The sequence below is a fragment of the Phyllostomus hastatus genome, unplaced genomic scaffold (genome assembly GCF_019186645.2).
Source record: "Phyllostomus hastatus isolate PE091 unplaced genomic scaffold, TTU_PhHast_1.1 phas_contig_40, whole genome shotgun sequence".
Taxonomy (NCBI): Eukaryota; Metazoa; Chordata; class Mammalia; order Chiroptera; family Phyllostomidae; genus Phyllostomus; species Phyllostomus hastatus.
The window spans coordinates 82,074,971-82,092,034 of record NW_025333872.1 but is presented as its reverse complement, the minus strand read 5'-3'; positions in this window follow the sequence as shown (position 1 = coordinate 82,092,034).

Genomic DNA, 17,064 nt, shown 5'->3' with positions numbered 1-17,064 from the left:
CTCTCTCTCTGTCTCCCTCCCTTCCTTCTCTAAAAATAAATAAATAAAATCTTTAAAAAAAGAGTTATTAAAAAAACCTTTATTTTAAAGACTCTCCTTTTATAATTTTCTTGGCACCTTTGTTGAAAATTAGTTGATCATTTATGTCTTATTTAGACTATGTAATTTATTCCTACTGATCCATATGATTATCCTTATCCCAAAATTACACTGCAGATTACATAAAGTACATGAAGTAATTATTAACCATTATTATTAGGGGAAGAGTGATAAGCTTCGATTGTAAAGCAAATTATAGTAATTTAAAAAGATTAAACTAGAATATGGAATAGAGATTTATAATGATCATTTGAAAATGTTTAGAATAACTTTGGGGATGTTTTTAATATCCTCAAATGTGGAGGATAATAAATAATATTTAGCAGATTTTAATAACTGAAAATATAATTATATAAGAATGAATGTTTTACTCCTTTGTATTTCTATCAATGAAGGTGCAAAATATAAAGATCTAAATAGAATGACTCTTGTACTCGTTGAGTGATTTTCATTAAATATAAACATAACTTTTGACTTTATATTTTCTTAAAAATTTTAGTCATATTTCTTAGAAATGACCTGTTATAAATTATTAAAATATATGACAGTTATGCATTTTTTTACACTCAGGAAATAAAATAGTACAGAATTACTAGTATTGAACTTAAGAGCTTTGTCAGCTTCCAAACTAAAATTCTGCATGTTCCTTAAAAGTTATATTTACATGTAATGTAAGTACAAAATTAGATGCTTGCCTCAATGATGTCCAAATTTTGTATCTTACAGAACCACATCAGTAACAGAAAAGGTAAAAGGAAAGTGAGATAAAATCTTGATTGACATGAATAGTATTAGATTGACATTTGGAAACCTTAGATTCTGGCCTTGATTTCCCAGTAACTAGCTATATTTTTGTATATGAACTCTAGAATCTAAGTTTTTTCATTGGTAAATGATGCAATTGGACCCAATAGAATATCTTAGAAAATTTCAATTTTAAAGAACAATCATGGTTCCAGTTTCATCTTAGACTTAGAGAGAGAAGGAAAGGGAAAGAGAGGGGAAAAGCGCTCTTTGATGTGCTTCCAACAAGCACACTCATTCAGTGCAATACTAATTAGTTAATATTAATTTCTTCCCAGAAGCTCCAACTCCAAATACAGTCATACTAGGTTTTTATAGGGGAACAAACATTTAGTCAATAACATAAATCTATTTTCAGTATTTCTTATTGGAATACACTACAAGAAATTTATCACTTACTGAATACTAAAAGGTTTTTAAATTTATGTACAAAGAAATTATTTTTAATCTTAGAGCCATCTTTGCTTTATTAAAAACTTAATTTTTAAAACTGTAATTATATTTAAAATATAAGATTTGGAAAAAAGTTTTAAGATTGTCTATTAAATAACCAAGGAAGTATTATCTCTATGTGTTGTTGGTAAGGTGGCAAAATCATACTCCATTTCTGTGCAGGTGAAGCAGTGAATATATTCACTTGAATATTTAAAAGGTCTAATATTGACCCATAATTTATGTTCTTATAATATTCACATAGTTGACCTAGTTCAACCACCTGGAAAATGCTCAACATAGATTTTTTGTGTGCCTCCACATATGTAAGTCATCATTATGGTAACCTAGCACAAAAACAACTCCAGTGCCCGGATGAGCACTGTCATATTCATAATGCCTGTAAAATAATAATCTTTCCATATTTTTCTTTTTAAAAAATATTTTATGTATTTATTTTTAGAGAGAGGGAAAGTGAAAAAGAGAGGGAGAGAAAGATCCATGTGTGGTTGCCTCTTGCACGCCCCCTACTGGGGACCTGGCCTGCATCCCAGGTGTGTGCCTTAACTGGGAATTGAACCAGCGATCCTTTGGTTCGCAGGCCAGTACTCAATCCACAGAGCCACACTAGCCAGGGCTATAATTTTCTTATAAAGTATTAGCACAGTATCTAAAGTCTTCCTCATTTTATGTCATATCAAGCATATCACCCTTTCAGAATTAAAGCTGTTCATTCATTTGTTCTTTTGGTAAAAGGAAGAGGAAGAGAAAAAATCAATCATATGATTTTATTCTCTACCTCTCTCCTTTAGGATTTATGGTGCTGCTATTATTGAATAATTTATATAGATTAAGTTGAGAGAAAAATGCTTATGATAGAGAAAAAAATCAATGATTATTATATTGAACAGGTGTATGTAGGGTACAATCATCATTGCTATTAATTTATTACTTTTAGAGATTGGATTCCTGCTGTATTCAAATATATCTTTCTGTTGAATCTTCCATATACTATTATTATATTATCATATCTAACTTTGTAGGTTATTTCCATTTCTCCAGAGGCATAAAGACTAGAAACTATATATCCTGACCTTTCTTACCATTGGGTTCAGTTATATTCAGCTGGTGAGAGGCAATCGAGATTGTATTAGAAGCCATTATTCTCGGGGCAGGGGGAGGGGTAAATGCATAGGTTTGGCAGATGGCAGATGTGGGTTTTTGTCCATAGATTTTTTTAGAAACCTGCAGATAGTTGTCCTCTGAAATGTGGTAGGCCACTGAAATCATGAATGGCTTTCTGAGATTTTTCTACTTAAGCATTTTTTGAAAGCAATCTTTCTGATTTTCATTCCCCTACCTCCCAACAGTCGTACTGGCTTCTGGTTCTGTATATTAAACTCTTAGATGTGAATATTTATAGTGCCTTCAATTTTAATGACTGAACTCTGACTACTCAGTAGTGGCTATTTGCCATTCTTTGATGCTGCTAGTAAATGTTTCTGTGGGAATAGTGATCTATATGTTTATGTGAGAAAAATCCTAGACTTTAAAAAACACATTGTTGCTATTAAATTAACTATATACCTACATCATATCGAAAGTTCTCATTGTTTTTCCTTCATTGTTTCACATATTCTTTAGAGTTCAAAAACTAGATGTTAATAGTTTTCAGCTTTTTGTCATATCAAAAATTGGGAGAATATGTAATGAAATAAAATTAATGTAATGTCAATACATTTTAGCACATGTGCTCTCCTTGACTGTAGTCTAGACTGGCTCCTCTGCCTCGGAGTCTGACCAGGCCCTATTCTTTGGCATGTCCTTGAGTCCAGATTTAGCAAGAATCCTGCTGAGTCTGTTCACTCACCCTCAATATCTGATCAAATCTTTGTTTCCCACTATCCCCCAAGTGATATCTGATCACCTTGGACTTCCTTCAACAAGAATCTTATTAGGTCTATTAAGCCAGAATTCTCATTTACTACCCCTGATGTTTCCTCTCAGTGATTTTCCATCCATCAACCCCATCAACCTGTTCCTTGAATATAAATCCCTATTTGCCAGTGTTGTATTTGGAATTGAGCCCAGTTCTATACTGAGCTCTTTCCCTCTATTGTAATAGTTCCTGAGTAAAATCTGGTTTTGTTTTGTTTTTTTACCACTTTACTGTCAGGCTCTGTTTTCTCCTTGATAATTTACTTTTTTATTGTTTTATTTTTTCCTATCCTTTATTTATATTCTGAAAATCACAAATAAAATTTACTCAAACTTCAAAAAAATGTAAGAATGAGAATAAAATATTACCCTAATCATAATCTTGACAAAAGAAGTATTAAGATAAAGTGGGCCTTAGAGGGCTCTTTGAGTCTTCCAAATAAAATAGCAAATGTAAAGTTACACTATATCACGTGAGGAACTACAGAGTTTAGTGTGTCATTCAAGACTAGAAATAAATTGCCATCCAGTGACCAGGTTTGTGGTTAAGGTTACCTCAAATTTGCAGGGCAAATATTTAATAAATGGCAACAAAGAGAGCAGCTCTTGCAGAAATAAATGATTTTTTAAAACTATGTCAGTGAAAAAAAATAAATTTATTTTAAGATTCACTTTATTCCTGTAGAATTGTTAACATTACTGATTTGCCTCAATTATGACAAGGATTAATTAGAAACCCTAAACTCTGAAGGAAGTAGCTTAACTCTTTTTCCAGAATTCACTAACCACAAGTCCTAGAAAACTCCCAAGGGCACGTTTCACATTTCTGGCCTCATTTAAGACTGAAATCATTTTGGGGGGGGAAATTCTGAAGAGCTTAGGATAAGCATCCAAAATTTCAATTGCTTCTCTGAAACCTTGGAACCCAGCCTGTTAATAATCTCCACGCTCTTTGCTTAGAATTTACCCACAGAATCAAATGACAGGAAACTGCCCATCACCCTCCACCCTGCAAGCAAGACTGTGCCAAAACACTCATCAGAAGCCACAATGACAAAAATAGATCCAATTGACAGACTATGCAGTGACTAAGAAACGGATGTACTGATTTAAGCTATCTTTATTCCTTTTTTTTCTCCTCTTGTTTTGATGGTAGTGGTAAAAGAAGGAGAAACCTACGTAACAGCATCTGGGAAAACAGCTTGTACTCCAAGTCCAGCCCTATGTGATTTAAAATATTTGAGTTCTTATAGTATCCCTGAAAAGCATGGTTTATAATACAAACACCACTGACATACAGTACAGAACGTCTAACTATAGACATGCTGCTAGGCAGAGCTTGCAGCAACAGCAACAATAATAAAAGAAAATTCTCTTTGTACAGCTGAATGGCTGCACTAGAATTTTCAGTGTTCAGATGTAATTAGAAAACAGCTGTGAGGGAAAATCAATTGTTCCTGGTAGTCAATGGCTAATTTTCCACAATCAAAATAAAGAATGCGATATGACATGTTTGTAATGAGCAAGTAATTGTTTCTCTTTTGTTTATTGTTTTAACATTTTCCCCTTTATTTGTGGGAGTTGTCATTTGCTCGCTTCAGGACAACTTCTCCCAGTCTATATTTAAATCCTAACAACTGTCAAGCAGGCTACGTAGCCCAGTTCAGTTTTACTCAAGATTGCCTTGCTTCTGATGGTGATTTGTAGCAAGGGAATGTTGTCCTTGCTTTTATAAATTCACAATAAAGTTTCCATAAATGGAATGATTATTAAACACTGGCGTTTATTCATGGGATTTAACTTTGATTCATTCCACAAAGGTCTCGTGTGTCAAAAAGATGCAGTTTCCAGAATTTATTGACCTGCTGCTCCAAGTGCCTCTGCATTCATAACCAAACCAAACTGAAACAACCACATGGCTCTTTTCTTTATATCCTTCTATCATTAGCATAGACAGGAAGAGATTGCTGCAGCAGATGGATAGAAAAGTAAACCACAATGGTGCACATTTGGAATGTAGATGGATGGGAAATGAACTTCAATGCTACAATAGGCCAATAAGAGTAAAATTGTTTTATCATGCAAAAGAGTCTGGTTTAGAAACAACAGAAACACCAGAAGGAATAGCACTTCATTCTGCTTTCAGCTGATAAAAAAAAAAGCACTTATATTATTTAGTGAAATTAACTATATTATTCTTTTCTTATGCTTATATTTTTCTGGAACATCCTTTGAAAGCTAATATAATGGCAGTTTAAGAGAGAGAAATGAAAAATTGTAAATAAGGGTTGAATCTCATTTGCTTTGTGATCTTGGGACCATGCCTAAATCATAGTTTTCTTCTTTCTTTATAGGAGCAGTATCCAAATAAATAAGTGAACATGAGCTTTTCCTTTTCCTAAAAATTATTACATTACTTGTTAAATTAAGTGTATATCAATTAATATTTGCAAAATATTCAAGTGATTGACATATATTTAAAAGTACAGTTCATTATTTTTCTCAACTTTTTGTCTTCCAAGAGCCTGCTCCAGAATCTCTCTGTTGTTTGTTAAATATGCCATTTTCTGGGTCCAAAAGGACATTATTGGCTATACTAGCAGGTTATAAAAGGAAACTATATATTTTTATAGGGTAGTCTAGAGTATTAACTGGGAACTAAATTTTGAAAAAAGACTAGTATAATTTAAGTATTGTAAATAGTAAATAGTATATATTTTAAACTGAATTCATTTTTCAGATGGCTAAGTTGCATTAGCTTTTCTTATGAAATTTAGAAGGCAGTATCCTCTGTCATTATGTACTTTCCCCCTTTTTGTAATCCACCATTTTAGTTAGAATACTGGTAATTTTATATTAACGATTGTTTAAATGAACCTCATACTTTCACATTTCTCCACCTTTGCTTTTCATTAGCCTCAGCTCAGAATGCCCTCTTTTACCACATTCCCCCACCCCCTTCTTTTTGAAAAGCACCACAGGCAATGTCAAGATATGTTTGTTTAATTGATTTAAATTTTTTTTTATTTTGAACACTAGAATGTCATAGAGTTTTAGACTTTGCGAGAAAGGTAATGGAAATTGGATTGGAAGATAAAATAATAGATGACACTCATCATCCCAAGACTATAGGAAGAGGCAATGTAATTGAAAGCTCTTTAAGTGATATAATTAAAATATATGTCATAGGACCTGACAATCAGTTGAAGTGAAGGAGGAAGACAAAAGAATGAGGGAATGCTCTAAATTTTCCAGGAGATTAGCTATTATATTTAGAATGAGAATATATATAATATAGAAGTATATGTTTAATACATAACATATTGTGATATATAAATATATATTTAATATACAATGTATATTAATATTTATGAAATATTGAGTATATGTAATATATCACATATTTCATACATCTAACCACAAGCCCTGCTATTCACCACCCTGGCCATATATCTGGCAAAAATATCTTCTTGCTGATCATAAACACAAACATGTGACTGATATTCTGTCAATTATAGTTTGTCTTTCAGAAATTTGAAAATTATAGCACAATACACAGAGTGAAGGCCTTTAGAGTTAAGTTAGAGGTAGTTACTTCACAATGTATGGAAGGGAAGTGATATGGATATCAAGCTTTTGTTGCTGAGATTTCCCTATCTACTCTTTTGCTTGCTCTTCTCAGGGACTGTGTCTTCACCTCTACCTTTGATTTAATTATCAAATCAAGAACTTTTTCCAAGAAGTCTCTATCACCCAAATTGCCTCCTTATTTAATAAGCAGGTTTTGGATGCATGGCATTTAAGTTAGTTAAAGTAATGAATTAAAGTAATACGGAAGTCAGTATCTCAGAACCGGTTGCAGGCAACTGATGCTGAGTTCAAGGTGTGGTTTTGGAATCCCCCAGCAGACCAAGAGGAGGTGATGAGGAAAGGAAAATGAAGCCTGAGTTTTGTATTTCTCGCATCAAATGATAAAATGAAACTTAAGTTAAACTCCAAGCAGGGAAAAATAAATTCTGACTCCAATAATAATAATAATAATAATAATAATGATGATGATGATAATAAAAAAATCCAAATTCAGGGAGTGATTTTGAATGTGGCTGAAATATTGCAGAGAATTAGTATATAACTGAACTAGGTTTCTTATGTGCAATTTGGTTGTTGATTACAATATACTGTCAGTCAACTACACTGGAAATAGCTTGGAATACCTAGATAATTTGGGGAGGAACTTAACATCCAATGACCTCTATTCTCCAGCTGAAAAAGTTTCCATTTTATATTCTTTGATAACAGATGATGTGATTCTATGTTGGAATTCTCTGAAATTCCATATCCAGGGCCACATCTCTCACTGAGGCTTTCTGTGGTGGGTTAATAAAATCCAATTTCAACATAGTCATAAACAGTATACTTAACTAACTTGGGACAAGGGTTACATATATAAGTAATTACAGAAATTTAGTACAGGATATCATCAAAAATCTTATGGGATTTTGCTCAGAGAGGGTGAAAACAATTTTCAAACATGTTGGGATTTTCTTTCTACATATGTACTCAGCAGAAATTATCTATTATGTGCTTGGTAAAATATGTGGCTGAAACAAACTTGGAGTGAGTATTGATCTACATTATGCTCCATATTTTAACATTTAAATCACTTCATGTGCTATAGAGAATGCAGGGTAATGCCTTTGGGAAATAAGGTTGTTGAATTAATTATATCTTCTACATACCCCACCTGGTCTCTATTCAGTTCTTGCATCCATACCCATCTATTTTGTCTTCCCCTCTGTTACAAAAGTAGAAATATTTCTGGTCCCACATAAGGCCATATCCTCCAGGTAATCTGGTTACCTTTTCATTGACACAAAAACTCCTCCTGCAATTAAACACTCTCACTCCCTCCTCTGGTTCTCCTGTCTACTAGAACATTTTTTAAAAGATTTTATTTATTTATTTTTAGAGAGAGGGGAAGGGAGGGAGAAAGAAATAGGAAGAAATATCAGTGTGTGGTTGCCTCTCACATGGACCCCACTGGGGACCTGGCCTGCAACCCAGGCATGTGCCCTGACTGGGAATAGAACCAGTGACCCTTTGGTTCACAGCGCATGCTCAATCCACTGAGCTACGTCAGCCAGGGCTACTAGAACATTTTTGTTAGCAATAAATATTTTCAATCTTAAAAGGTGAAATAAAAATATGTTTTGTATACCTCCCCAATTCAATCTTAATTCTTAACTTTTGATTATAGCAAAAAGATCAAAAGAATTGTCTTCCTTTATTTTCTCTTCTTTCATTCATTCCTGCATCCTTTGGAACTCAGATTCTATTCTTACAATTCAATATGAACAACTCTCGCTAAAACCATCAATGATGTTTGTATTTCCAAATTTGTAGGGGTGGAAAGCGCTGAGGAGACTAATGAGGGGAAATAGGGACAACTGTAATTGAGCAATAATAAAACAAGAAAGAAAAAATAAAAATCATGGCTTTAAACCTAAAAAAAAATAAATAAAAAATAAAACTATCCAAAAGAAAAGAAAAAAAACCCTCAACTCTCAATCCTCATCTTAATAAATTAAGAGATAAACCTGCAAAGTTTAGTCACTCACCCCTTCTTACAAAATTTTATAATGTGGTGTCAGGGCATCAGTGTTTCTTGGTTCACCATTTCTTTGTGCCTTTCTTTGTTGGCTTTTCCTTATTTCATTGAATCTAAATGTGGAAATGTATCATGCTCTGTTCATGGTCATCTCTCTACCTTTATTCTCCAGCTGATGTTGTTCAGTTCTCTACTTTAAAAACATTCAAAAGGTGATATCTTTCAAATTTATGCCTTAATTACCAACCTTCCCCCTGAAATCTATTTTTAATGACAAATAATGTTTGCTTGAATGTCTAATAGGCTTATTAATGTTAGCATGTCTAAATGAAATTTTGTATTACTTTTCCTTAATCTCCAAATCTGTTCTAAAGAGTTGATGTTCTCATTGCCATACAGTATTTCAATGTATAAATATTTTTATATCCATTTACTATTTGGTTTTTATCTAGGTTGAGGCTCTCACACATAATGCTAGCTTGAACATTTTTTAACATTTTACAAACATATATAGGCAATTGTATCCTATGTATGTATCTTGAAGTGGAATTAGAGCTCATGCATGGCAGCACCTTTATAGATAAGGGACAAAAGATTTGTGAAGTGGTGTAGCTATTTACTTCCATCAGCAATAATGAGGTCTTGACCTGAGGCATGTCCTGATCAACATTTGGAACTTTGTCTTTTTTATTTTATTATGGGTGTGTTTTTAGTATCTAGCTATCATTTAATATGCATTTCCCTCATCACTATAGAAGTTGGGTATCTTTATGTATGGCTATTGGTCATTTGTCACCCTTTATTTTAAGTGCCTATTCAATTTTTTTCCTAATTCTATAAGATTGACTATTATTATGAAATTATTTAAACATTGGATATAAATTCTTCATTAGAATTGTGTATTAAAACATTTTCTCTCAAGCTATAGCTTGTCTTGTCATTTTTGTAAAGATATACATAAAATTAAAATTATATTTTTCCTTTATTGCTATTAATGTTTGTATCCTGTTTATCAAATTTTGCCAATTCCAAAGTTAAAAAAATATTCACCTATATTCTGGGCTAACAGCTTTATTGTTTTAATTTTTGTATATAGTCTATAATTTATTTAGAATTACTTTTTGCGTATTTTGAGAGTGGGGTTAATATTAATTTTTACTTATTAGATCAACTTAACAACAGTAGAAATAGTATCAATATTGTCTTCAAATCCATGAATATTTATCCTTCTTTTATTTAGATTTTCTGTAATTAACAGTGATGTTTTCTAATTTTAGTGTAAATATCAGTTCATCTGTCATTGAACCTATTGCTAGGTATTTAATTGATATTGTTACAGGGTGCAGCCAAGAGGGGTCCCCAAATAGGGATTTGGAATGGGGTCCAGAACTCAAGGTGTCCAGGAAATATTAGGATGTCCTCACCTCTCCCCCTCACAGGTGTGAGCTGGGGGAAGGGACACATGGAGCAGGGTCATTGAGAGCTGTTTTGCATAGCAACAGTTTTGCAGCTAACCTCTGGCCTGGTCATTTAACATATATATAACCTTTAACTGGTTACATAGATATGCTAAATAGCTGTGGCCATGCTCTGAGCCAGGGGAATGGAAGTAACTTCCCCACCAAGATGTAACTGGGGAGCAGGTCTTCTGATATACCGCACCTGCTTGGAAACTTGGAGACGATTGGCTCCAGGACATGGGGCCATGCCCACCCAGACTCACAATGGCAGCCCAGTAAAGCTGGAAGGATATGAGAGTGCTGGCAAGTGTAGCCAATTGTGGGAATAGTCGGAAATGAGGCTGCAGAGGAAGACTGGCGTGGGGATTTAAACCCAGATGCAATAGCCATTGAAGAGAGAACCATGTGGCTTTGCCAGAGTGGGGATCCCTGTAGCTGTAGAAGGGGGAACCACCACCCAGCTTTAGCAGAGATCCCGGCAACACAGCTGATGGTGCTGAGAACTGAGGGAGGCCTACCAGCCGAGACAGATTACTGGGAAGAACCAGGGGCTGCCTGAGCTGCGGACTTCTATTTCTTTTCCTAGGATATGGTACCCCAGACTGGGCAAAGGGGGAAGGAAGGACTGTATGTGTTTGTGGGTGTTTTAAGGGACTTTGAGATTTTGATGAAGACATTAGGTCACTACTTTAAGTTTGTATAGCATTAAATAAAATTTCCTTTCCTTTTCATGAATCTCTGTCATTGAGAGATGTCTTTCCTATAAGGCAGCAGACATAACGAACCTGGGGGGCTCCTTTTGGGTAATAGTACATTGCCCTTGCCCTCCCCCTTGGGCTCTGTAACAATATCAATAAAAAGCCCATCCAGAGCACTGGGGACAGGCTGAGGATGGGGAACAGGAGGGGCTACCAAGGGAGATTTCAAACTTCCCTGGGTCATGGCAAGGCAGTACTAGCTCCTGCAGGCAGGGCTGCATTGCCCAGGTAACCATGCACAAGCTCTCCTACCCTCAGGCAACAGAGCAGCAAAAGGAAGTTCTTACTTGGAGCACTGCAAGGCCTGCGAGATAACTGGATAAGATGGAAAAAGCCCTCCTACCCCCTTGTAGCACCAGAGTAGGTATAGGACTAGAATAAGGCAAGCATGTGTGCAATAGAAGTTAAAGTGGTGCCAGGGGTGGTGCTGGACCAAAGAGGCCTGTCAGTCTAGCCAAGGGAAAGAAGGGATTGGTTGGGAGGTGAACCTGCCTGAAAGTTTAGGTTATTCTGAGAAAGCACCTGCTACATCCCATAGCCAAAAATAATATAAAACCAGCAGAACAAAGAAAACTCTCTCTTGGTCATGATTCACTGCTTAGGACCTGTACTCAAACAGTACATTGGACTGTCCTCTCCATAGGCCACGTGACCTTAGCAGTCATGTGGCCCATGGCCTCCAGGTTGGAGTCTTTCTCTCTCCCTTTCTGGCCTGGTTGGGCATTCACTGGGGCCTGGGAGTATAAGACCTTGTGGTCCGAGAAGACACGTGACCAATGGTGGCATCATATCCACATGCAGTCTCCAGGAGGAAGCCTGAAATCAGATAGCATCTAGGAACAAGCTAAGCTACCCAGATGACCAATAAGTAGTTGCCTCGAGTTGCAAAGGATGACACTTTAAAATGGGGCAGGTATTCTGGTTACTGCCTTTTGTTTTGATCTTTCTGAGGAGAGCTGGGTTTTTCTGGGTTTTGCAGAGTGAATGAGCTTTGAGACAGGGAGTCCTCCATCTCTCCAGATCGTTCAGCATTTGGATAAATTCCATTTTCCTTTCTCACCAGTCTCTGCCACTAGAGTTTTCCCTTTGGTGGTGGCAGGCAGTTGAACCCCACTTTTGTTTGGTAATATAATGACTAACAAACCCATTATAAGTTACTTTATTTCTAAATGCTTCTTTCATTTTCTCTATTTTTGGTATATGAATAATTCATTTAATTAGTCTTTTAGCTAAACTTGCTAAATTCACCCATTTACTGTAATAATTTGAAAGTTCCTCAGAATATTTTTAACCCTATCTTTTGTGAAATATTAATTTTAATTCTTCCTTCCTACTCCTTATGTGTTTCAATTATTTTAATTGCCTTATTGTTCTGGAAAACACCTGTATATTACCTGGAAATGGAGATAGCATCCTGTTGCATTCCTGACCTCAGGGCAATGCTGATGTTTTTTTTTATTGTTGTTCAAGTACAATTGTCTACATTTCCCTCCCCCCTGCCACTCTCCCCCACCCCACCTACTCCAACCTCCCACCCTTAATCCCACCTCTTTTTGGCTTTGTCCACATGTGCTTTATACATGTTCTTTGATGACCCTTCCCTGTTCTTTTCCCTGTTATCCTCCTCCCCGCTTCCCTCTGGTTACTATCAGTTTGTTCTTTATTTCAAGGTCTCTGGTTATATTTTGCTTGCTTATTTGTTTCACTGTTTAGGTTCCACTTATAGGTGAGATCATATGGTATTTGCTTTCACTGTCTGGTTTATTTCACTTAGCATAATACTCTCCAAATCCATCCATGCTGTTGTGTAGGGTAGAAGTTCCTTCTTTCTTTCTGCTGCATAGTATTGCATTGTGTAAATGTATCACAGTTTTCTGATCCACTCATTTACTGATGGACACTTAGGCTGTTTTCTGCACTTGGCTATTGTAAATTGTGCTGCTATGATCATTGGGGTGCATAGGTTCTTTTGAACTGATATTTCAGGATTCTTAGGGTATAATCCTAACAATGGGATTGCTGGGTCAAAAGGCAGTTCCATTTTTAGTTTTCTGAGGAAATTCCATACTGTTTTCCACAGTGACTGTAGCAGTCTGCATTCCCACCAACACTGTACTAGGGTTCCCTTTTCTCTACAACCTCATCAGCATTTGTTTGTTGATTTCTTTATGATGGCCATTCTGACTGATGTGAAGTGGTATCTCATTGTGGTTTTAATTTGCATCTCTCTGGTGGCTCGCGTTGTTGAGTATCCTTCTATATGTCTCTGGGTCCTCTGTATGTCCTTGGAGAAGTCTCTGTTCAGGTCCTTTGCCCATTTTTAAATTGGACTTTTTGTCTTCCTGGAGTTGAGTTGTGTGAGTTCTTCATAAATTTTTGAGATGAAACCCTTGTCTAAGGTATCATTGGCAATTGTATTTTCCCATTCATTTAGTTCCATTTTCATTTTGCTGATGTTTATTTAGCTTTGTAGAAGCTTTTTATTTTGATGAAGTCCTATTCATTTATTCTTTCTTTTATATCCCTTGCTCTAAGGGACATATCAGTCAAAATATTGATGCATGGAATAGGTGAGATTTTCCTGTCTAAGTTCTTTTCTAGGTCTTTTATGGTGTTGTGACTTATATTTAAGTCTTTTATCAATGTTGAGTTTATTTTTGTGTATGGAATAAGTTGGTTGAATTTCATTTTTTTTTGCATGCAGATGTCCAGATCTCCCAATACCATTTATTAAAGAGTCTATTTTTACTCCATTTTATGATTTTTCTCCCTTTGTCAGATATTAATTAATCATAGAGACATGGGTTTATTTCTGGGCTCCCTATTCTGTTCCATAGATCTATGCATCTATTCTTCTGTCAGTACCAGGCTGTTTTGATTTCAGTGGCCTTGTAATATAGTTTGATATCAAGAATTGTGATCCCTCCTACTTTGTTCTTCTTTCTCAAAATTGCTGTGGATATGTGGGGTCATTTATGGTTTCATATAACTTTTTGAAATTTTTTTATCTTTAAAATATGTCATTATTATTTAATAAGGATTGCATTGAATATATAAATTGCTTTGTATAGTATAAACATTTCCCAATTATGATAAAACCACTCTGCAGAATGGAAGTGGAGGGAGCATACCTCAACATAATAAAGGCCATATATAAGAAACCTATAGCCAAATTCATACTTAATGTGCAAAAACTAAAAGCTATCTCACTAAGATCAGGAATAAGACAAAGTGATTTCACCACTTCTATTCAACATAGTATTGGAAGTCCTAGCTACAGCAATCAGAGAAGAAAAAGAAATAAAAGGCATCCAAACTGGAAAGAAAGTAGTAAAATTGTCACTGTTTGCAGATGACATGATAGTATATATAGAAAACCCTATAGAGTCCACCCAAAACCTACTCAACCTAACAAGTGAATTTGGCAAAACAACAGGGTACAAAGTCAATATTCAGAAACCAAAGGCATTTTTTGTACACCAGCAATGGAATACCAGAAACAGAAATCAGGAAAAAAATCCTATAGCAACAAGAAAAATAACATACCTAGGAATAAACCTAACCGAGGAGATAAAGACCTGTACTCAGAAAACCACACAATACTGAAGAGAGACATTAAGGAAGACACAGATAAATGGAAGCATATACCCTGTTCATGAATTACATGAAATTTTTATTATTAAGTATAATGTTTGAAACAAGCTCCCTGTATGTAAGTTTAAATATAATTTGTTTTAAAAAATTGTCTGCTGTCTGATAACTAAATGAACTTATATTGAATTTCATCAAACCCTGTTGTGCACAGCTACACAAATTAGAACATGGTATTTAAAACTTATCTTTCAAATAAGAAGTTGTTGCATTGATTGATTTTCAATTTTCCTGCGAATCTTGTATTCCTTGAATACAAGCAACTTGTTATTTATAATTTTATAGGTAACTAGATTAATTTGCTAATATTTGTTTCAATTTTTTGCATTTATAGGAAGATTTGTCTTTGAGTTCGTTTTTTAAATGATATTCTTTTGACATTTGAGCAGCAGGTGTATCCAGTTTTGAACAGTGACTTAGGAAGTGTTTTTTCCTTCAAACCATAGAAAGCATTTATTTAAGATTGCTGTTACTTCCTCCTTATTGTATAGAAGGTTTCCAATAAAACTAAATGGATTTAAGGCTTATGTTCTGGGACATTTGAAAGATTCAATTTGTTTAAAAATATAATTTCCAGCCCTTCACTTTGAGTAAAGTATATACTCAATAGTGAAAGACTGAGAGTTCTGCCCCCTATCTCAGGAGCGAGACAAGGATGTCTTCTCTCACCATTGTCAATTTAGTACTGGAAGCCCTAGCCAGAGCAATCAAGCAACTGAAAGAAATGAAAGTTGTTCAAATTAAGAATGAAGAAGAAAAAGTGTCACTTTTTGCAGATGATTTGACTCTTCATATAGAATACCCCAAAGACTCCACCAAAAACAATAAACAAATTCAGTAAAGTTGCAGGATACAAAAATCAACATACAAAAATTCACTGCATTTGTATGCACTAATAATGAACTTTCAGAAAAAGAAATGAAAAAAAAGCAATTCCTGTTGCAGTTGCAACATAAAGAATGAAATACCTAGGAATAAACTTAACAAATGATATAAAACCATATAATGAAAACTACAAAGCATTACTGAAAGAGGCTAAAAAAGATACAGTGAAATATCAAGATGCTCCATGTTCATGGATTTGAAGAATCAGCACAGTTAAAATGTCCATATTATTTGTCCACAGATTTTGGACAAATCTGTGTCCAAAATGATACACAGATTTAATGCAATCTGCATTAAAACTCAAATGATAGCTTTAAATGAAATAGAACAAAAAATCATCACATTTGTATGGAACCACAAAAGACATTGAATAGCCAAACACTCAGAGAAAATCAAAGAAGCTGCAAGTATTACACTACCTGACTTCAAATTATACTAAAGAGCAACAATAATCAAAACAGCAAGGTATTGACAGGAAAACAGGCACATAGACCAATGTAATAGAATTGAGAGGCCAGAAATAAAAGCACACATATGTGGGCAAGTAATTTTTGACAGAGGAACCAGGAACACAATGGAAAAAAAGCTTCTTCAATAAATGGTGCTGGAAAATTGGAAAGCCAGATACAAAAGAATGAAACTAGACTACAGTTTGTTCCCCTGTATAGAAATTAATTCAAAATGGATCAAAAACTTAAAATGTAAGAACTTAAACAATAAATTACATAGAACAAAATTTAGCTACCAAACTTATGGACCTTCATCTTAGAGAAGATTTTATGAATTTGACCCCAAAGGCAAGGGAAGTAAAGGCAGAAATAAATGAATGGGACTATATTAAGCTAAAAATCTTCTGCACATAAAAAGAAACCACCAGCTAAACCACCACCTAAAAAGGCAACCAACCAAATGGAGGAAGATATTTGCAAACTACAGCTCCAACAAGGGGTTACATCTGAAATATTTAAAGAACTGATATAACTCAACACCAAACAAACAATCCAATTAAGAATGGGCAGAGGACCTAAATGAATTCTTCTCCCAAAAGAGATAGGAAAGATATACATCGAGCCAAAAGATATATGAAAAGATGCTCAAAATTACTGTTAGGGAAATGCAGATCAAAACTACAATGAGATACCACCTCACGTCTGTTAGAGTGGCTATTATCAGCAAGACTGTTCATAACAAGTATTGGAGAGGTTGTAAAGAACAAGGAACTCTCATTAACTGCTGGTTTGAATTTAAACTGGTACAGCTGCTATGGAAAACCATATGGAAGTTCCTCAAAAAATTAAGAATAGAGTTACCATATGACCCAGCAACCCCTCTTCTGGGTATCTATGGAAAAAATTTGAGTACATTTAATTGTAAATATATATACACCCTTATGTCTATTGGAAATGGTAGTCAAGATGTGGAAACCACT